We start from the raw sequence: 6372 nt of genomic DNA on the forward strand, positions 1-6372 counted from the left end.
TCTTTCTTTCTTTCTTTCTTTCTTTCTTTCTTTCTTTCTTTCTTTCTTTCTTTCTTTCTTTCTTTCTTTCTTTCTTTCTTTCTTTCTTTCTTTTTTTTTTCTTTTGTCTTCCCACAGATGCAATTCCTTAACAAAGCCATCAAGCACACATAAATGGACTGGGTAGGTCTGTGTGCTCAAAGTTTAAAGTGAACGTCAGTACCCTGAGCCTGTGGCACTGTATTGAACACCTGCCTAGCACACACGGAGCCCAGGGCTCCATCCTCAGCACCACAAGTAAAACAGAATAAAAGGGGCTGGAGAGACAGCTCACTGGTTAAAAGCACTGACTGCTCTGCCTCAGGACCACGTTCACTCCCCAGCACCCACATGGCAGCTTACATGACTTCTATTTCCAGGGGATCCAATGCTCATTTCTAGCCTCTGTAGGCACCAGGTACACTCGTGATGCACAGACATACACACAGTCAAAACACCTGTACATATAAAATAATAATTTTTAGAAATTAAAAATAAAATAAGTTTAAGGGGCTAGAGGGATGGCTCAGTGGTTAAGAGCACTGGCTACTTTTCCCAGGGTCCTGAGTTCAATTCCCAGCAACTACATGGTGACTCTCAACCATCTGTAATGGGATCCGATGATCTCTTATGGTGAGTCTGAAGACAGTTACAGTGTACTCATGTATGTACAATAAATAAATTCTTTTTTTAAAAAATTAAAGTTTAAAAAGAACGACAGTTTGGAGACTGTCTCCTGAAATCTTAACTATTTCTAGTCATGGCTGCCACAGGACAAGTCCTCATAGGACTTTGATACTTGGAGGATGAGTAAAGAGTTGATGTGGTTTTTTGTTTTTTGTTTTTTTTTAATTTTATTTATTTTATGTATATGAGTAGCTGTCTTTAGACACACCAGAAGAGGGCATCAGATCCTATTACAGATGGTTGTGAACCACCATGTGGTTGCTGGGAATTGAACTCAAGACCTTTAGAAGAGCAGTCCATGCTCTTAACTGCTGAGCCATCTCTCCAACCCAAGCAAAGGGTTTTATCCTACGGGAAATCTAGGTGCCTGGTTAAGAACACTGGCGGAGGGTTGGTTCCCAGCCCCCACACCTCAGCTCACAACCGACTCCAGCCTAAGAAGATCTGATACTTTTTGTTTAGTTTTGTTTCTTTTGTTCCTTCCTGTGCGAAAGCATAAGTCACTGTTTCTCTTAGCATTGGTTGCTTTTATTTTGCATTGCTGAAGTGAAGCCCGAGGCCTCAGACGTGTTAGGCAATCTCTCTACTACTGAGCAAGAGGCCTAAGCCCCGGGGTTATTTTTGGGAGATGTACACAGTCAGTACCCAGTTCTAAAACAGATTTGGCTGGTGTGGCGTCGGCTCCCCATCCTCGCGGCTCTTTGGTCTCTGGTCTGGGCTCTCAAGTCCCCAAAGGAAACCACTGGCATCAGTTTCTTACGTTGCTGTTCCTCTAGAACGGCTTTCTATTTGCACAAGTAGATCTCAATGTGTATTTTTGCTCCTCATCCTTCAAAATAATAAGCATATGGTACACAATATCCTGTACCTTACTCTACCCAGTTAATAATCTATCTTCGAGGGATTTATATATAGTGTAGATAACTTTCGTTTTATTTTTAGTCCAAGGTAGTATTTCATAGTTTGTCTCAGTTTGTTTGGAAGTTTTGATTATTTCCAAATTCTGGCCTTGTATCACGCTTTAGCGAGTAAACCAGAACAAACATCAGTCTGCGCTCTTCCAGGGAATCTATACGTTCTGAAAAGTGGAATTCCTGCCAGAGGCCATTCCCTCACACAGATAATAGGAGATGGATTACAGGATAAAAGAATGAGACCAGGCAGGCCAACAAAGGGAAATGGGAAATAACTGAGAAGCTAACCCAGTCACACCTGTGAACTGCTATACACATGGGGAGCATAAAACAAAAACAAAAACAAAACAAAAAGCAATGAAGTCAAGCCAGGTGGAGTGGCCCACACCTTTAACCCCAGATCTTGGGAGGCAGAAACTCTGAGCTTGAGACCAGCCTGATCTACAGAGTGACTTCCAGGACAAACATGGCTACACAGAGAAATTCTGTCTTTGTATATGTGTATGTATGTATATGTATGTATATATGTGCTGTGTATGTATATATATGTATATAGGGTGAAGTGAGGTTCTCAAGGCTTAGATGGAGGATAGTCTGAAACACACAGGAAGTTCCTATCTGAACAACACAAAAAGCATTTGCGGAGGTGATGGATAAAAACAAGTGAGGAAAACTGCTCTAGAGCTGGTCGTAGTAACAGTTGTACAGTTGTGTGAGCATTGGAAGCAGTGGGACAGACATGTCTCTGTGTGTGTGTTTGCAAGTGTGTATGTACAACAGCATGGCAAGACCTCTAAAACACAGAACCGAAGCTGGACCTGGAGGATCAGTTACACCCCCCAGCACTCAGGAGGAAGGCAGGATTGCTGCAAGCCGCAGCCTGTTCTGCATAGTGAGTGTCAGGCCCGAGGCCACACAGTGAGACCTTAAACAAACACACACACACACACACACACACAAAGAATATATATATATATATATATATATATATATATAGAGAGAGAGAGAGAGAGAGAGAGAGAGAGTCATATATATATATTGTCATATATATATGACAAAAGAAGAGACTGAATTCAATAGCACAATGCCTTTTTATTCAAATGTAGAATGCATACATATTCAAAACAACGTTACATCCTTAACAAGGATATGCATATATTTCAGGACAAGAAGCAGCTCATTAGAGTGTCGTGCGGTGGGGACAGGAGAGATGGAGACTGAAATGGAACTGGGAATTATATGTAAGAGGGAGAACTGTCACCTTAAGTAAGATAAGGATGCCATATGACCTCCTGATTCATCCCAGGCTTGTGTGGAGGTGGGGATGGCGAGGAATCCAGACCATAAAGCTGGGTCTTGAATCAGCCACCCTTGTGCTCATGATCAGGCTGGAGACGGGACAGAAGCAGGCATTCTGTGTCCTCCCTCACCTTGCTCAGGTGGTTGCTTATGAGGCATTGTGATCGCGAAGGTCACTAGGCCTGGCCAGAGCTACTGTTAAACAATGAACCATAGCAGCTGGGCAAGCCTGCAGTCTTGATGGTCTTGGGCCCTTGGAAGGTACAGGCTGGAGGATCAGGAGTTCAAAGCCATCTTCAGCTACCTAGGGGGAATTTGAAGCCAGGATGGACTATAGGAGCAGTGAGACTTTGAAAAGCTGATAGATAGATAATAGATAGATAGATAGATAGATAGATAGATAGATAGATAGATGATAGATAGATAGATGATAGATAGATAGATGATAGATAGATAGATGATAGATAGATAGATAGATAGATAGATAGATAGATAGATAGATAGATAGATAGTAGATAAATAGATGATTGCTAGATGACTGATAAATGGTCAGACAGACAGACAGACAGACAGATGAATGTAGATAACAAGCCTCGCAGTGGTAGAACACTATTCTTGCCCATAGGATTTCGGGCTTCAGTTTATAGGGCTCTGTGCTATTCAGTGTCACCGGCTCCCCAGTCCCCGGCTTTCTTATCTCCCTGGCCTCCAGGAGCAGCAGCTCAATGGGGAAAACCTAGGGTTACACGTACGTATTTGTATATTTCTCTCGTTCTATTTACTTGAATTAGAAAAGAGCTCTCCCTCCTGCATTTACTGGCTGCTCCCTTTGGATCAGTACTTTCGTTAGGTCTTTTGAGAAATGAAATCTTACATTCACGCCCCCATTGTTCCCTTAGTTACAATCTCGAGCCATCAGATCTGCCTGTGGTGGCCACGGCCTTTGGAAGCACCTGTGCCGCCGGGAAGGGTTTTACCTTGTTGGAAGCTGTTTTCTGATGTAGCCAGTATCTTAAAACAATCTTTTTCTAAACTACATTTAAGCAGACTTAACAAGGTCTTAAAATAGATACAAAGTGGTTTTACCCCACAAGGGGATTCTTAAAATACTAACTACTGTTTTTAAGCATAGTCAAGTACTTCAGAAAAGGAATTTACATTGCAAACAATTTCTATGCTAATTACAAAGTGTTCTTTCCCAACCCATAGGTAATAGTTTATACTTTCGTTTGTACCTGAAATGAATACAATTAATTGTTTTTTTCTTAATGTTCACTCATTCAAAATGGCCTTTCCTCCTGGCCTGGTGGTGCAGAGCTTGAAGGAGAGGCAGGGGGAACAAGGGTTGAAGACCCTTCTCATCTGCAGAGTGAGTTCAAGGCCAGTCTAAGTTACAACAGAGAAAAGGGAAAAAAGGAAGGAAGGAAGGAAGATCGATCTTTCCACCATGCTTCCAGATTTACATTAAAGACAAAATCCAGGTGTATATTGGAGAATGCAAGGGGAAAGACTCAAAAGCTGACTTATTACAGTTATTTTGAGAAGGGGATGGTGACTCTCAACACCTTCAGTAACTTCTTTTCAAACATTTAAACTTCCATAGCTGAAGTGTCAGCAAGGGTGGCTTCTTCCTTCCAGGGCCCTCATCCTGCTTTTTACTTTATTTTTTGAGACAGGATCTTGCTATATCTCTTTTTACATTGGCCTTGAGCTCAGCCTTTGCCTCAGCCTCCTGGAAGCTCAGGCTAGCGGCAGTCCCATGTCCAGCTAAACTCCTCACCTGGCAATTTGGGTCTTTCCCACCAATTTCCCATTAACCGGCTCCAGGCAGAAACCTTCATGCCCACCCCACCCCCACCTCCCCTCCTCCCTCCCGTCCCCTTTATGGTCACATTATTGGAAGAGTGTCTGCCTGCTCACTCCCACTCACGCCTCAGCCCACTGCCTTCTGATTTTGCCATGGAAACTGATCTCTTAGAGGTTACCACTGGCCTCCTTGTTACTAAATCTAGTGGGCCTTTCTTATTCCTTCCGTCTTTAAAACCACTGACCATGCCAGCCTCTGGCTCTCCCAGCACCCACTGCGGGCGTCCCCGCAGTGACTCTTCGTCACTGCTTTTGCCCGAGGTTCCCGGTACGCGGTGCTTGCACTGGGTCCTCTTCTTTTGAACAATCTTCCTGGGTCATCTCAATGCAACTTGGTATTAATGCGTATGAATGGCCTCCAATTTCGTGTTTCTGTTTGTTCCTTAAGACAGGATCTCTCGTGGCTCAAGCTGGCCTCAAAGGCGCTATGTAGCAGAGGATTACCTTGAACTCCTGATTGTCTGAAGAGCCGAGAGACAAGCCTATACCGCTGTGCCTCATCTAGTCAGTTCTGGGCGTCGAACCCAAGGCTTTGGGTATGCTCAGTAAGCACCCGTGTGCCTTCTGAGTTTGAGGTCTCCAACCTTCTGGATGGTTCTTTGGCACAATCATGTCTGACATGGATCTCCTCCATCCTGTTTTCCTCCCTACCTGGAGTGACCTGCTTTAGCTCAACAAACACAACGTTCATTCATCATTACCTGTTCCCTCCCACCAGGTCCCCATTCCAGTCAGGAGAACCTCATCTCCCTGGCTCCCAAGACCTCTGTCAACTGCTCCTCAGTTCCCAGCATGCTTGGCTAGGCCACTGGGCCCTGTTCCTATTCACCCCCCTGGTTCTGGCCCATCCGGTTGGAAAAGCTCCCCTTATTTCATTGTCCTGCTCAGACCTGCAAATGTAGCTAACAGGCCTCTGACCTGCAGCCTGGGGCCACAGTCCCCCTCCCCCCCATCATCCAGCCACATTGAATGTCTTCTCCAGCCCTTAGTTCCTTTTGCCTCCGGGCTTTTACATACTGTCCCCTTTGTCTGGGACAGAGCTTAGCCTGGCTACCTGGCACTCATCAGTAAGCACACGGGAGGTGAGATGGAGTGGACCTTGAAGGGTGGCAGGCATGGGTGACAATTCCAGCTCTCTCGAGCTACATAACCTCATGTCTGTCGATTAACTTCCCAGGACTCATCCATAGGGAAGGGCGTAGCAAGACCTAGAACTCCTAATGTGTATTGTTTTTTTTTTAGCCATCTGACCTACCCCTACGTATCTGAATTCTATTCCTTCTTCCTCATGCATGTACAGATAGCAGTGAGCCCCAGAAAGTACATAAGCAGCACAGCATGGCATAGCCCACTCCCACATGCACCCCACAGCCCACCCTCACATGCACCCCACAGCCCACACCCACAGGCACCCCACAGCCCACACCCACAGGCACCCCACAGCCCACCCTCACATGCACCCCACAGCTCACCCCCACATGCACCCCACAGCCCACACCCACAGGCACCCCACAGTCCACCCCCACATGTACCCCACATGCATACCATAGTCCATCCCTACAGGCACCCCCACAGACACTCAACAGCC

Source organism: Mus caroli, chromosome 15 (assembly GCF_900094665.2).
Source record: "Mus caroli chromosome 15, CAROLI_EIJ_v1.1, whole genome shotgun sequence".
In the NCBI taxonomy this organism is placed as follows: domain Eukaryota; kingdom Metazoa; phylum Chordata; class Mammalia; order Rodentia; family Muridae; genus Mus; species Mus caroli.